This window comes from Lepidochelys kempii, chromosome 3 (assembly GCF_965140285.1).
Source record: "Lepidochelys kempii isolate rLepKem1 chromosome 3, rLepKem1.hap1, whole genome shotgun sequence".
Classification (NCBI taxonomy): Eukaryota; Metazoa; Chordata; order Testudines; family Cheloniidae; genus Lepidochelys; species Lepidochelys kempii.
The window spans coordinates 160,789,312-160,802,461 of NC_136382.1; the positions used below are offsets into that span (position 1 = coordinate 160,789,312).

The following is a 13,150-nucleotide window of genomic DNA, read 5'->3' on the forward strand; positions in this document are numbered from 1 at the left end:
GTATTAATACAGTGTAAAAAATTAAGTCAAGAGCACGCTGTTTACTATATAATATTATAAATTAGCTCTGGATTATATTAACTATTTTTTTTCCCATGGTACATTAGCATCTCAGATCTGAGAATCATATTCTCTTAGAAATGTGCTTTAAAAAGTCTTCATTTTTTTACGACATTGTTCTAAATATGGTCTAAAGCATGATCTTATTATGCCAAAGAAACTTTAAAGCAGTAGGTACTAGATGTCACCAAGCAGTCTACCATCTGATGTTTGTAGTAATTGTATAGGTTCGTTATTCTCAACTTAATTTCTGAAGTTGATTGGATGGGGAGAAAAAATAACCTTGCCACTGTAGCAAACAAGGCACATTATAAAAAGCTTTTGTTCGATATGTAGTGGTATTTTTTGTAGCTTTTTATTCTGGTGATCATGTGGTCACAATATTTCTTTTGAAATGCAAAACTAAAACATTTCAGGCAGCTGAACCACAACTTCGTAGATTTAGTAACCCTTCAGTAAATGGCCCCATGTTGTATATGTTAAACTGAAAACTATACGTTGGTTTTTGTCACTTTTTTTAAATTAATTTTTGGAATAGGGTTTGGGGATTTTCCTACTGATCATCTTTCCATTCCCCTGCAAGTGTTCTTTCCTCACTCTCAATGGCTTGCATCACAGTGACCTCCCCTCTGGTTGAGAAGCCTAGGATTACGAGAACTACTATCATAGCTGAGGGCTGCAAGGGCAAATTTGGATCTTATGTGCTGTCTGCGAAGACTACCAGATAGCACTCAAAAGACTTCATTCTAAGTGTCAGACCTTATCCAAATTGCACAAGAGTTGGCGCTATGTGAAGTATTTATATAATAAGCCAAACAATGAGATTGTGATTCAGGGATACCATTCCTCAGCAGTCTGATCAGAGTAGACAGAGATTTACTTGCTTCCCCACTTCATAAGGTGATGTTAAAGCTGTCTTTCTGAGCATATTATTTTGACTCCACTTCCCTATCTCAATCTGGTAAATCCCTGACTTTTGTAGCATTGTTTTTGCAACTTGAAGAACTGCTCCTGTGTAGCAGAATGAAATCTTCCAGTCTGTTTTGTCTTCCTTGAATAAACCTGCCTGGCACTGTGGAAGGACTAAAAGATGAGAGAGGAACTTCACTGGGAAGGTTGGCCCCAAGCCTAGCCAGTTATTTTTAAATGTAAGTGAAATCATCTTTGGGTTCTTACACTTCTCCCCTTGGGCACCCTATCCTACTCCTTTGCAGCACACCTTATTGGGGGATTAGGTTCCAGAAACTCCTTTTTGCCTTCTTTGCTTCCCTTAGAGACTGAAGACCTTTTCTGCCTTTTAGAGGCAGCTTGTGTGAAACACTCACATAGTAGAAGTTTTATTGGAAACAAGATTTATTAAAAATAGAAAATAGGATTAAAATGTCATTTAAAATAGATGAAAATAAAAGAAACTGCATAACATACCTCATTTCAGTAGTTTGCAAAATCCCATAGAAGCCGGCTCCTCTTCATTTAGCTGTAAGCTCTCTAATGTAGCTGTTCTAAGCTGATGGGAGAGAGCTCTCCCGTCAGCTTAATTAATCCAGTCCCCCTGAGCGACAGTAGGTATGTTGGCAGGAAAAGCTCTCCCACCGACATAGCGCTGTCACACCAGTGCTTAAATTGGCATAAATTTTGTTGCTGGGGGGAGGCTAATTCACACTTCAGCTGTAGTGTAGCCATAGCCTTAGGTATAGGTAGGGCCTTACCAAATTCATGGTCATGGAAAAACGCATCATGGACTGTGAAGTTATCTAATTAAAATATGACCATGCAAATTATTGTTGCTACCACTGTTGTATAATTGCAATGATTCTTATACAAAGTGTGACGCATCGCCAGAAAGGGTTAAGCAGGATAAATGACCCAGATTCAACCTTTAGAGACCTGATAGAAAAGTATAGAAATGGTAATTAGGACCATTCTATGGTAGATAGGCTAGAACTTTGAAATGCAAACCTATATTGTTCCAATTAGTATCACCTCTAATTTCTGTGTGTACTCATATTTTGTTAAATGTTAGCCATGTAAACAGACAGTTCCTGTCTGTCATTATAGCTGTTGATTCAAAGATCAAAACGTATTTGGTAATACTAACATTTAGATGAATCTTTTGTGAAATAATGTCATTGTCTATATGTCTCTTTAAAGTTTGTGATAGACTGCCTAATGGATAAATTGCCTTATGTTAATTTGTGTCGCTAATTACTGGTGATGCTTAGGAAATAGGTCTGGTTCAAAGTATCCATAATTGCCTATTGCTCGCCTAAGGACTCTGAGCTGTTAAGGAGGAATGTCTGGGATCCTGATCCTTTTTATCTCAGATCTGTTTCATGCAGGGGAAGCTTAAGCCTAAGATTGAGATCTCCAGTCCAAAGCTGGAACATCCTGAATATGATCATTGGACAATAACCCATGGACTAATTATGAAAGAACTCTTTGCAACTACAAAGCTTACCATCTATACTATGAATCTAAATCTCAAGAACTGTACTCGTGTCTGTATGTATACTGATCTTTTAACCAATACACTCTTTCCTTTTTTTTTTTTTTAATAATTTTTAGTTTAGTTAATAAGAATTGGCTGTAAGTGTGTATTTGGGTAAAATTTGAAATATTCATTAATTCTGGGAGGTAATGTGTCTGATCCTCTGGGATTGATAGAACTCTTGTATATGATGAATAGGATTTTCAATAATCCTCATCATATTTGACTTGGGTATCTGGGTGGAGGCCTAAGGCTGGGTTGTTGGCTTCTGGGTAACTAGTGAGGTATTATAGAAGCTGTTTTGTGCTGGCGTGGTAAATCTAAGTATTGGAATATCCACCAGCTTTGGGGATTGTCTGCCCCATTCTTTGCAGTTTACCCTAATTGAGTGACCTCAGTTGGCTCCCCGGGACCCCGGTCATACGAACTGTGAAATCTGGCCTTTTGTGTGCTTTTACCCTATACTGTATCGATTTCATGGGGGAGACCAGCATTTCTCAAATTGGAGGTTCTGACCCAAAAGGGAGTTGCAGGGGGGTCACAAGGTTATTTTCCAAAACTGTTATTTGAATATAAAACACACAGTTAGGGTTGGTACCTTCCCCAGAAGATTATATGAGGATGGGGTAAGGTCCTTATAACAATGCTTAGTATTAATGCAGCCTGCTCAGCTACCAAACTCAGGTATAGCATTTCTCAGATCATTTAGTCTGGCTATCTCCAGATTATCCAGGCCTCTTTTTAAAACCTTTTTCAAATGTTTCCTTTGCCATGAAATATAAATGACTGACAGATTCTGTCACAGGAGGTGAAATGGGACATTTATCTTAGTGATAAAAATGTCCAAAGGTTCGGGTGTAGCTTTGCTTCCCAGGTGGTGAGTAGGTCTGGGCGTGTTTGTCTTACCTGACTCAAGTTGGCATTTAGACCAGGTTTATCTGGTGGGCAAGATGCTATACCTGGACGCTGATATTTGAATCTAAGGGTCAATAGATGCCTCTTTTAAAAATGTTCATGTTCTCACTATCATACTGTATATTTGTAAGGGAATGATTCTGCATATCTAGGCTTGATTGCCCAGGATTTGTAAAGCTAAACAGCAGCAGTTTGGTGCTGACATGAGTCACTATTATTTTTAGCTCTAAAGAGAAGACAGTTGGTCCGAGGGCTTTACTTGTCTTGCCACACCAGCTGTTGTTTCCTAAGGATGATCAGCCACCACTGATGTTTTTAACTCCACAGCTCCCTCTTTAATCAAACTTTTTCAGGATGTACTAATAGCTGTTCAATTTTTTCTTATTACAGTGTCAGTCCTTGAAAGAATGGCTCAGTGAAGTTGGTAGGTGATCTGTTGGTATTTTTTTGCAAAAGGTACTTTTTATGGTTCTCAAGGATCAAGACTTAGAAACTTGAGCTGCTGTAGTACCTGAAAACAAAGTAGGAGTAGCAGAGGCAGGAATGTACCTACAGTAGCAATATAGCAAACATTGCAATAGGTTGAATCCTTTCTTTTCTCAGTTCCCATTTTGAAAGTTTATTCCAAATAATAATTTCAGGGGTCAAAATTTGTGTAATGATGCTAAAATAAATAGATCGGGGTCAATTTTTTCTCTTTGTGGTCACTGATCCAAGACCAGAGTTTGGAAAATTATACTGGTTCTGAAAGCACTTTAGTGGTCTGCTAAAGCACTCATAGCCCTGGCAAGTTGCATTATATTTAACATACATTTAAGTTAATATTCATACTAGCATTCTCATTACTTCTCCCAGTGAAGTTTGAACAGCCATTATTATTCTAGTCTATTCTGTTCAAGTTTTTGTACTGTGCGTGGGGTGGGAAGAAGAGCAGTTCAGAATGGATTGGAAGTTCTGAGTCAAGTCAGTGAAGAGAGAAGGAAATGGGCAATAGAGTAACAGAAATGTCTTAACTGAGTGTGTCTGTACTCTTATGTTCACCCTTTTTACAAAACGATAAAGTACAAAGTACACCTTGTGAACTATCATTTGAAAACTCATAATCTACTAAACATTATTGTCCTGGTAAAATGTGTGTAGCAACATTGTATATAAAGTTATAAGATTATACTGTATGACATTGTTGAGACATGCTCCAAGTTTAGAAAAGCAGCCCAAACAAGTTCCTTGGGGACAAAAGGTTAGCCAGCACCTCAGCCAGATGTCAGCATAATCAAGTAGACTATCACCTAGGTAAATAGTCATTCTTTGGCAGGAAGAAGAGTGTGAACAAGACATTTACATTTTGGGCAATGTAACGGTTGGGGTTTCCCATGTGACAGACTGGCTGTGTCACCTGTACCCCAGCTGGGGTCAATCCTTAAAGAGAAGAGAAAGGTATAAGAATAAAGGACACTCAACACAGATTACTGTTCTCCTCCACTCTTCTCCTCTCTCGGCAGCAACAATACCTAAAAAAACCCTGAACTGGGGGAGAGGTCCTGCTGGGAGGCTTTCAGCCAGTAAAGACAGCAAAAACCATGTGGTGAGAAAAACCTTTGCTTTTAATTCATTTAGTTTGCCAAGTTAGATATTAGTGGTGTTTTATCTTTTATTTTCTTTGAAACCAATTCTGACTTTAATGCCTCTTTACTTGTAATCACGTAAAAACTTTCTTTCTGTGGTTAATAAACTTGTTTTATGTAAACTAGTGTGCTTGGATTGTAGTGTTTTGGAACATCCATTTGGAAGTTTTGTGCATATCATTTTCTATTAATGAAATGACAGACTTTCTAGGAGCGTGTACTGCACAGAATAAAAGAGCTGGGCAGTGCAAGACGCACATTTCTGGGGACAAGTCTGAGACTGGAAATTTGCTAGTGTTGCCCTGTAATGTAATTTGAGTGGTTAGGTATAACACTCTTTCAGTTCAGGAGGGAATGACTTTGCATGTTAGTGGCTGTGTGAGAACAGGACCAGGAGTAGTTGCTTTCACAGCGAAGCAGTGTAAAAGACATCCCAGGTTGGTGATTTGAGGTGACACAGTTGTCCATCTGTCCAGATAGTACCCTGGGGAATTTCACACTCAAGGCGGCCTGTTGGAACAATCATAATCAATGGTGGAATAGTATGGCATAGTGCATTGAGGAAGCCTCTGAAAGACATGATCAGAAATGTGTGTTTGAGATGTCCATTTCTGTGGCTTCCTCCAGTTAAGGATAAAAATGGAGAATACCACCAGGTTATCGATGCACAACTTGAGCTTTGGCCTGAGCATTTTTTTTTTTAATTAATGAACTGATCCCTCACCAAGATTGAAAATTACAACTTAATCCAAAAATGAACCCAGCAGAAAACATTCCAGTGACATTAGAAGAAATGATGATAAAGTATCTTGTCATGACCATATTTCATCAGAATGCTAAAGAGTGGGTGCCCAGATTTAGTTAACTGGTTTCATACAGTTGTCTTAAAAGTTTGAGGAAACTGGTCACATTCTAGAAGGTTGGAAAAGGGGCTGCATCATCCCTTGTTTCAAAAAGGAGAGTAATCAGCTTGCGCAAGTTACAAGGGAATAAACCCTGCTATCAGCCTCAGATATTACTGTAAATACCATACTACTGAATCGACTGAAATATTGTCAGGTTTCAGAGTAGCAGCCGTGTTAGTCTGTATCCGCAAAAAGAACAGGAGTACTTGTGGCACCTTAGAGACTAACCAATTTATATGAGCATAAGCTTTCGTGAGCTACAGCTCACTTCATCGGATGCATGCAGTGGAAAATACAGTAGAGGGATTTTATATACACAGAGAACATGAAACAATGAGTGTTACCATACACGCTGTAATGAGAGTGATTAGGTAAGGTGAGCTATTACCAGCAGGAGAGGAAAAAAAAACCTTTTTGCGGAATGTTATTGAACAACATTTAGAGCAACAAAAGGAAGTTAACGTTGCATTTATAGACTTTACTGCCGATTTTTGGGTCTGTGCATTTATCAGCACTGTGGATACTGCTAGGCCAATGTGTGGTGTCTGAGGACTTAGTATGCGGAGGGGAGGAACTGTACCATGGTACTTTCAGCTGCGTAAGGGTCAATGGTTGTATTATCGACTGGTTTTCAGTAGGATCAGGAGTACACCAGGGATGTGTTGTCACCTATGTTTTTTAAATATTTTAATAGACTGTCTGATGACAAAACTGATTGAGGCCAAAGTATGGGGTGTGAAATTTTAAAGATCTCAAGTATGTGGATAATACTGTCTGTCTTGGAGAGACTACTGACCAACTGATTTTGTCACAAATCGGGAGATACTGAAACGATCCCAGTGAGTTGCAATCTTGCATCAGTTGAGATCAAGATGACTGCATTGGGGGGGTCATGTCCAATGTGCAGAAGAAGGTATGCTTTTACAGAAGATTTATGGAGCTGAGATTGAGGGAAGTAGAGCATGGGGCCAACCATGAGTGAAGTTGGAAGATGCAGTTCTGAGGGATTTAAGAAGTCTAAACCGTCCCATACTGACTATTGCCAAAGGAAGAAAGGATGGAAGGAACCGTTCAAGATGGAAATCCATTCTGTGTGTCATCTGCTGCAGCTGCTGCTCTTCTACCACACTCATCACCATAGTATCTGAACTCCTTCCAGTAGTGCATTAAGCAGTGTGACTACACATCTGTCACATGTTTGTTCTCTTCTCTTCTCCCTAGAGAGTGTGGAGTGTCTTGTTTTGGTAGTGTTTAATAAATATATCTGTTGCTACATGTGTTCATTAGAGAAGGCAAGGTCTAAGAAATGTGCCTCACATTTGGAACGAAAGTTGGCAGGTTTGTGTTCCTTTGGGAATTCATTCCACAGTCTCGGTCCACCCTGGAAGTTCTGTGTCCCGCACAAATGAGCTTTACTCTTATTGTAGAGAGTTCCATTGTGCCAGAGGAGCGAAGTTGTCAACCATAGTCTTTGTCCTGAAGCTTCAGTCGGTGTTCTAGATATCACGGCCACAGGCTATGGAGCTCTTTAAAGATAAGGACTGAGATCTTGAAGTCTATAAGAAGCCAATGTAGAGGCCAGAGGAAAGGTTCCAGTAGTCCCGTGCTGCTGCAGCTGTCTTAAGCAGTTCTCGTTTCCATTTTAAAGAGGAGCTATTGTAACCCATGCCAGCTTGGCATGGTGCTCTGTCCCCCTCTAGTGGCATCTAGCCCAATTAGAGATTAATGAGTCTGCTGCAGCCTTGGCTAAGAGACATGTGGCTTTTAGCTCATGCAATAGGGACTCATACACTGAGTTTCAGAGGCCCCAGGTTCGATCCCGCCAACAACCGGGGTCTGTTGCTGTTACACTATGATGGCAGAAATCAACAAAAGTCAGTGGAGAAAATATTGGACTTGGAAAAAAGATCAAAGGTTTAACATTTTAAAAGTACATGTGGGTATGTCCACACTGCCAAAACAAAAACCTCATCGCAGCAAGCCTTGGCGCCTGGGCCTAAAGACTCAGGCTTGCACTAAAAATAGCCATGTAGACCTTTCAGGCTTCAGAGCCTGCCCAGAAAGTCTACATAGCTATTTTTGGTGCTGTAATATGAGCCTGAGTCTGTAGGCCCAGTCTCTGAGACTTGCTGCCATGGTTTCTTTCTTTTTTGTTTTGTTTTGTTTTGTTTTTTTGCAGTGTAGACATACCCTAAGTGACTTTATTCAGCATTGACCTGTGCACTTGGGACCAGATCCACAAAGGGAGTTAGCTGCCTAAGTAAATGCCACTGTGACCACAAAACCCCTGCTGAGCTGCTGCCTGATCTCAGCCAGTGTCTCAATTTTTGCTGTAAAAGTTCCCTAGACACCTCCTAAATTTCTGTCTCTGGGCATGCAAAATGCTGCCTTGCTCTAGGTTCTGGATGTCTGACACCCAGTGGGATCCTCAAAGCAGGTGAAGAACAGCATTTCCCCACTTATCTTTTCGGTGAGGCCCAATCCACATACTGCAATAGTTGTTGGCATTGCAACACCTAAGTTCCTGTGTGGATCTGGGCCTTAGTACCTAAGTCATGTTGACTTTCAGTAAGACTTAGGAGCCTAAATGCCTATGTGACTTTTGAAAATAGATCTTCGGCTCCTGAGTCACTTAGGCATTTTTACAAATTTAACCCAAAGTTCAGTTTTTCCCTCTGTGTTCACCAGGACCTAGGCTGAAGCTTTCCTGCTTTCATTCTGAAGGACCTTGCATTTGGCTAGGGCAGTTCAGAAGGCTGTAGAGCTGCCAAATTTACTACTGAAGATATATATGGCAAATAGTTTTGACAGTTCACATCTCATTAGAAAAATGAAACGTCTTAGGTGCTCAAAGCAGCATGTAGAGATTTATCTCTCTAACCTCAGAGTGACTTTACAACTAATTTTACAACAAGCTTTACCTGCATCCGATGAAGTGAGCTGTAGCTCACAAAAGCTTATGCTCAAATAAAATTGGTTAGTCTCTAAGGTGCCACAAGTACTCCTTTTCTTTTTGCAAATACAGACTAACACGGCCTTTACCTGTTGAGTAGACCTAAAACCATAATCAACTCTGAAAGTGTAGGGGAAAGCAGCTAAAGCAAGGGTCTACACCAAACAGGTAGACCAACCCCACTACATCACTCAGGGTGGGTTTTTTGTTTTAAATTCCACACCCCTGCACAATGTAGTTAAGCCAGCCTAACCCCTGTGTAGATAGTGTTAGGTCGACGGAAGAAGACTTCTGTTGACCTAGCTACCGCCTCTCAGGGAGGTGGGTTAACTACAGTGATAGGAGAACCCTCTCCTGTTGCTGTAGTGAATGTAGTGTGCCGCTGTAGTGGTTTAAGTGTAGATATAGCCTAAGTTGCTGCTAAATGCTCTTCAGATACTTGATAACAGTATAACCAAAGCAAAATAGCTTCATTCAGAATACAAGTGTGTTGTGTCTTTGTGCTTCAGAGATAGTAGCTCATGCAGCATATTTGATGAGAAGATTACATCATGTGCATGAAGGTGAAGGAACGGATTTTTTTTTTTTTTTTTTAGTTTTTCTGAGAGCGTGTATGCACAGCCCCTTTACTGGAAAGACTTAGCCTTGTGTAAGTCTAATTTGAATTTAATTTATAAGGAAAACCTATGGATCAAGAATCTCATTGAGCAATACTTAGTTCTCTATAATGGGGTTTCATCCTGCTGCAAGTGAAAGGTTAATGTGAGTCAAAAAGGGAGGAAGGTGCAGAGAAGGAGGAATAAGGGGAGAATGTGCCCTGTGTAGACAGGGAATCGCAAGTTTACAGAAAGTAAGACAGACATTTTTCAAAGAAGCTTGAAGCTTGCTCCAGGCAGTTTTAACTTTCTCAGCTAGCACTTACAGTGGCTGATAACTCATACTGACAGTCGCACAAGGGTAAGCTCCCCAGAAGGATGAACTATTCTTGAACCGTTTCTCCAGTATACCAGGCACAATCCTGCATTCCTTCAGCATTGATTATGGATGTCTGTTTTATTCCAGGGTCAACATATTGGTTGCAGATAATGTTTGAGCACTCTTGCATCCATTAGTACCGCAGGGCAGTGTGGTGCAGTAGAGCCTCTTGCACCACACTTATTCTCTTAAATTTTTTCCCTCCGCCATTCCCCTTCAAAGTGCTGTAAAGAGTATTGTTTTGTTTAGTAACCATCTGCCCTATGGTGTTCTGTCTTTGGGGTAATTTAATAATTTCTTCCAGTCTTGTATTAATATCTAGTGAGTGCCAAGTAATCTTTTACATGTACAGTTTCACTTGCACAGGCAGTTTTCAAACATCATAAGTGGCAGCTTTGAGCTGATCAGCATTAGGAGACACAGTCAAGGCAGTTATATTATTTTTAAGCCATCTTCTGTGCATTGGAGGGGGCTGCCTCTTTGCTGCTGAATCACTGTACCTCTTGCTAAATATGCCAGGGTCCGTGGGTGGTTGAATGCCGCCTGAATGTAAATCCTTTCTCTTGTAGAGAGCCCTCCAGACTCAAGAATAAAGTGCCACAGTAGGAATGAGGCTTATTTGCATCCTCTCCTTGCAGATCACTGCAGCTTCTGTATACTGAAAGGTCAGCTGGGGACTCGAGACCTATCACGAGTCCTATCCTGTAACATGGAAGGTTATGAATTATGGTCTATTGCAGAGAGACTTTAGTTGTTAGATAGGTTTTAGGAATTAGAGGGACCCTGTCAGGGTTTACAGGCCCTAAATGGCTCCCTACTGTAAAAAAGAGTTGTTGTTTTTTAATATTACTGTGTCCATGATACAGAAAAAAACTTCTTAGGCTATTCAGGACTGTGACTGCAGCAATGTTAAAATTCTAGGTCCTTTGCTAAGTGATCTACCAACAGCACATAGGGTCAGGGATGTTTTTGTGCATGTTACATTGTTGGTCTGTCTACCTGCTTTCTCTGATCCCCTGAGCTGGCAGAGGAGTAAAATTGACAAGACTTCTGCTCTCCCAGCTCTTCAGGGAGGAGGAATCTTGTCAATTTCAGGACTGTGCCTGCTTACAAGAATTCAGCTGGCAAGGAAAAACAGATAATATCATGGGTCTGTGTGTGACTGCAGCTGCAGAAAAACTCTATTACCCAGGTTTTACCAACAGTCCTCAGGCTAGAGAATGGGATTTTAACATTCTCGGACAGCAGCTAATTTTTTTTTGTATCAAGGAGGCATCTAAACAGAAAAAGAATACTCTGGTGGGAGGATTTCATTTTTTTTGCATCCACCTGACTACTGTGACATATTAAGGATATGATGTGCTAAGAGGCTCTTTCTGAGTGTCTCTCTGTTAACAGCACATGTCGCAGTTTCAGGGTAACCACAGTTATATTTTCCTCTCCCTGGTCCACTCCAGGAGTTCCTAGTCAGGTCTCCAGCTGGCATCTGTCTGGAACCTTTGTCCCATTCCCTTCTGACTGGGGTGTTAAGGCTTCACAGCTCCCTGCCTTACATTATGGCATCCTCAGCAAACTAGTGTTCCTAAAGGCCAGTGCTTGTGCATTGTTTTCTCTCTCTCAGGGCTATGAACGGTATATTGCCAGCAGTTCCAAGTGACCACAGAGCTCCTTCTAAGCAAGCACCTTTATTTTAAGGTAAAAGCATTACAGAAAAAACATAATAAAAATAGACTGATTTGAACACACACAAAACATACCAGGAGTCACCCATCAGTCTAGTGGAGCCCTGGTAAGCCAAAATATTTCCAAACTTTGGGCACGTGTTGGGGCTTCCACTGGACAGAAGGTTCAGTCCGTTTGCAGGATCAGAAAGAGGACCCTGAGTTGGTTCAGATGCAGCCTTTTGATGTCAAAAGCTCTCTCTTTGTCTATTGGTCTCTGAAAACCTAATTGAACGGGTATATGCGAACCACCCCAAGGGTGATATCTTCCTGGAGGTATGCGCAACCTAAGTGATTTACTTTAGTCATCACCCCTTTGTTTTTGATTTCTGGAGGAGTTGTGGTGACCCTCCCCATGGAGTTGTGTATAATCCCTGGCCCACAGCGATATATAAACTTAATACAATATAGTCCTCAAAGATATTGCATGAGATTGCAATATCTGTCACAACTGATTTTATTTCACAGATGGGACCAATTTCCTTACTGGAACTCAGCCTGAGTTCTGGTTGCTTGCATGTAGTGGGGACTACCACTTAATCAACCACAATGATAAATTACTTAGCACCCAAGGGGAAGGGTGTGGGTGTTTGCATACAAATGGACCTGCACACATAAAGGCTGTAATCTGTACACATGTGGTCATGTGCAAAAATAATACATGCAGAGTTCTGCAACCACAAATAGAAGCAGTGCTTTGAAAATTTGGTCCATAATAAATAAGGGATGAACGCAGATTTGACATGCATATAAGAGTCTCTCAGTCTTTAAATTGATTATAAGAGGGCCAAGTGGAACGGGGATTTGTAATGGGATATGGAGCCTTCCTCCTGCTAAAGGTCATTCCCTGCCAGAGCCATTCCCTGTCAGACCATCCCACTGATGGTGTTTATTGACCTGTGGTCCTAGTGGGTAGGTGTTTATCTTGTGCCCCCTTTGCAATTGACACTAATTTAGCTTGCTTGTTGTCAGTCTTGAGAGAGTGGCTGTGTACTGAATGGGCATGGAGAATGAGTTCCCTTCTTGACCTTAGAAGTTGTCAACCTAGAACAGGGTTGTCATAAATTGATAGGGCAGTATAAGGAAGCTAGAAGCGGCTGGTAGGCCATGCTATGTCACTTCTGGATCCTGTCCTGCTCCATTGAAGTCCATGGGAGTTTTGCCATAGGTTTCAGTGGGAGCAAGATCAGGTCCTGAGTGAATAGGTAGAAGAATTCAGGCGCCAGGGCTGCTTGTACGGTACCTTCTAACTTGAAGGTTATTTAGAAATACATAGTTAACTTCATTTGAATTTATTTTAAATCCTAATTCATACCATTTTTTAATAAAGCTGATCTGTGTAAGCAGATGGCATCTTGCACCGTTCTTAAGACTGCATCATAGTTTCTGTCATAAACTCCTATTAGTCAGGAACTTATAAGTCAATTGTACAATTTTTGCTTGGAGCTAAAACTTGACCTTCAAGGTCACAGCCTAAGTGCAATGTCGCTGACCCTCTGAGGTAGAAA

The 13,150-nt window shown here is 40.8% G+C and overlaps 1 protein-coding gene and 1 long non-coding RNA gene across 5 annotated transcripts in view; both read left to right on the forward strand.

The window, feature by feature from the left end:
* The window catches only part of SUSD4 (sushi domain containing 4), a 182,320-nt gene that overhangs the window by 81,573 nt on the left and 87,597 nt on the right, over positions 1–13,150 (forward strand). The window lies entirely within an intron of this gene.
* LOC140909464 (uncharacterized) lies at positions 2,135–5,126 on the forward strand. The gene is made up of 3 exons (XR_012158226.2): positions 2,135–2,562; positions 3,854–3,887; positions 4,779–5,126. It is a non-coding gene; the product is annotated as an uncharacterized LOC140909464 (long non-coding RNA).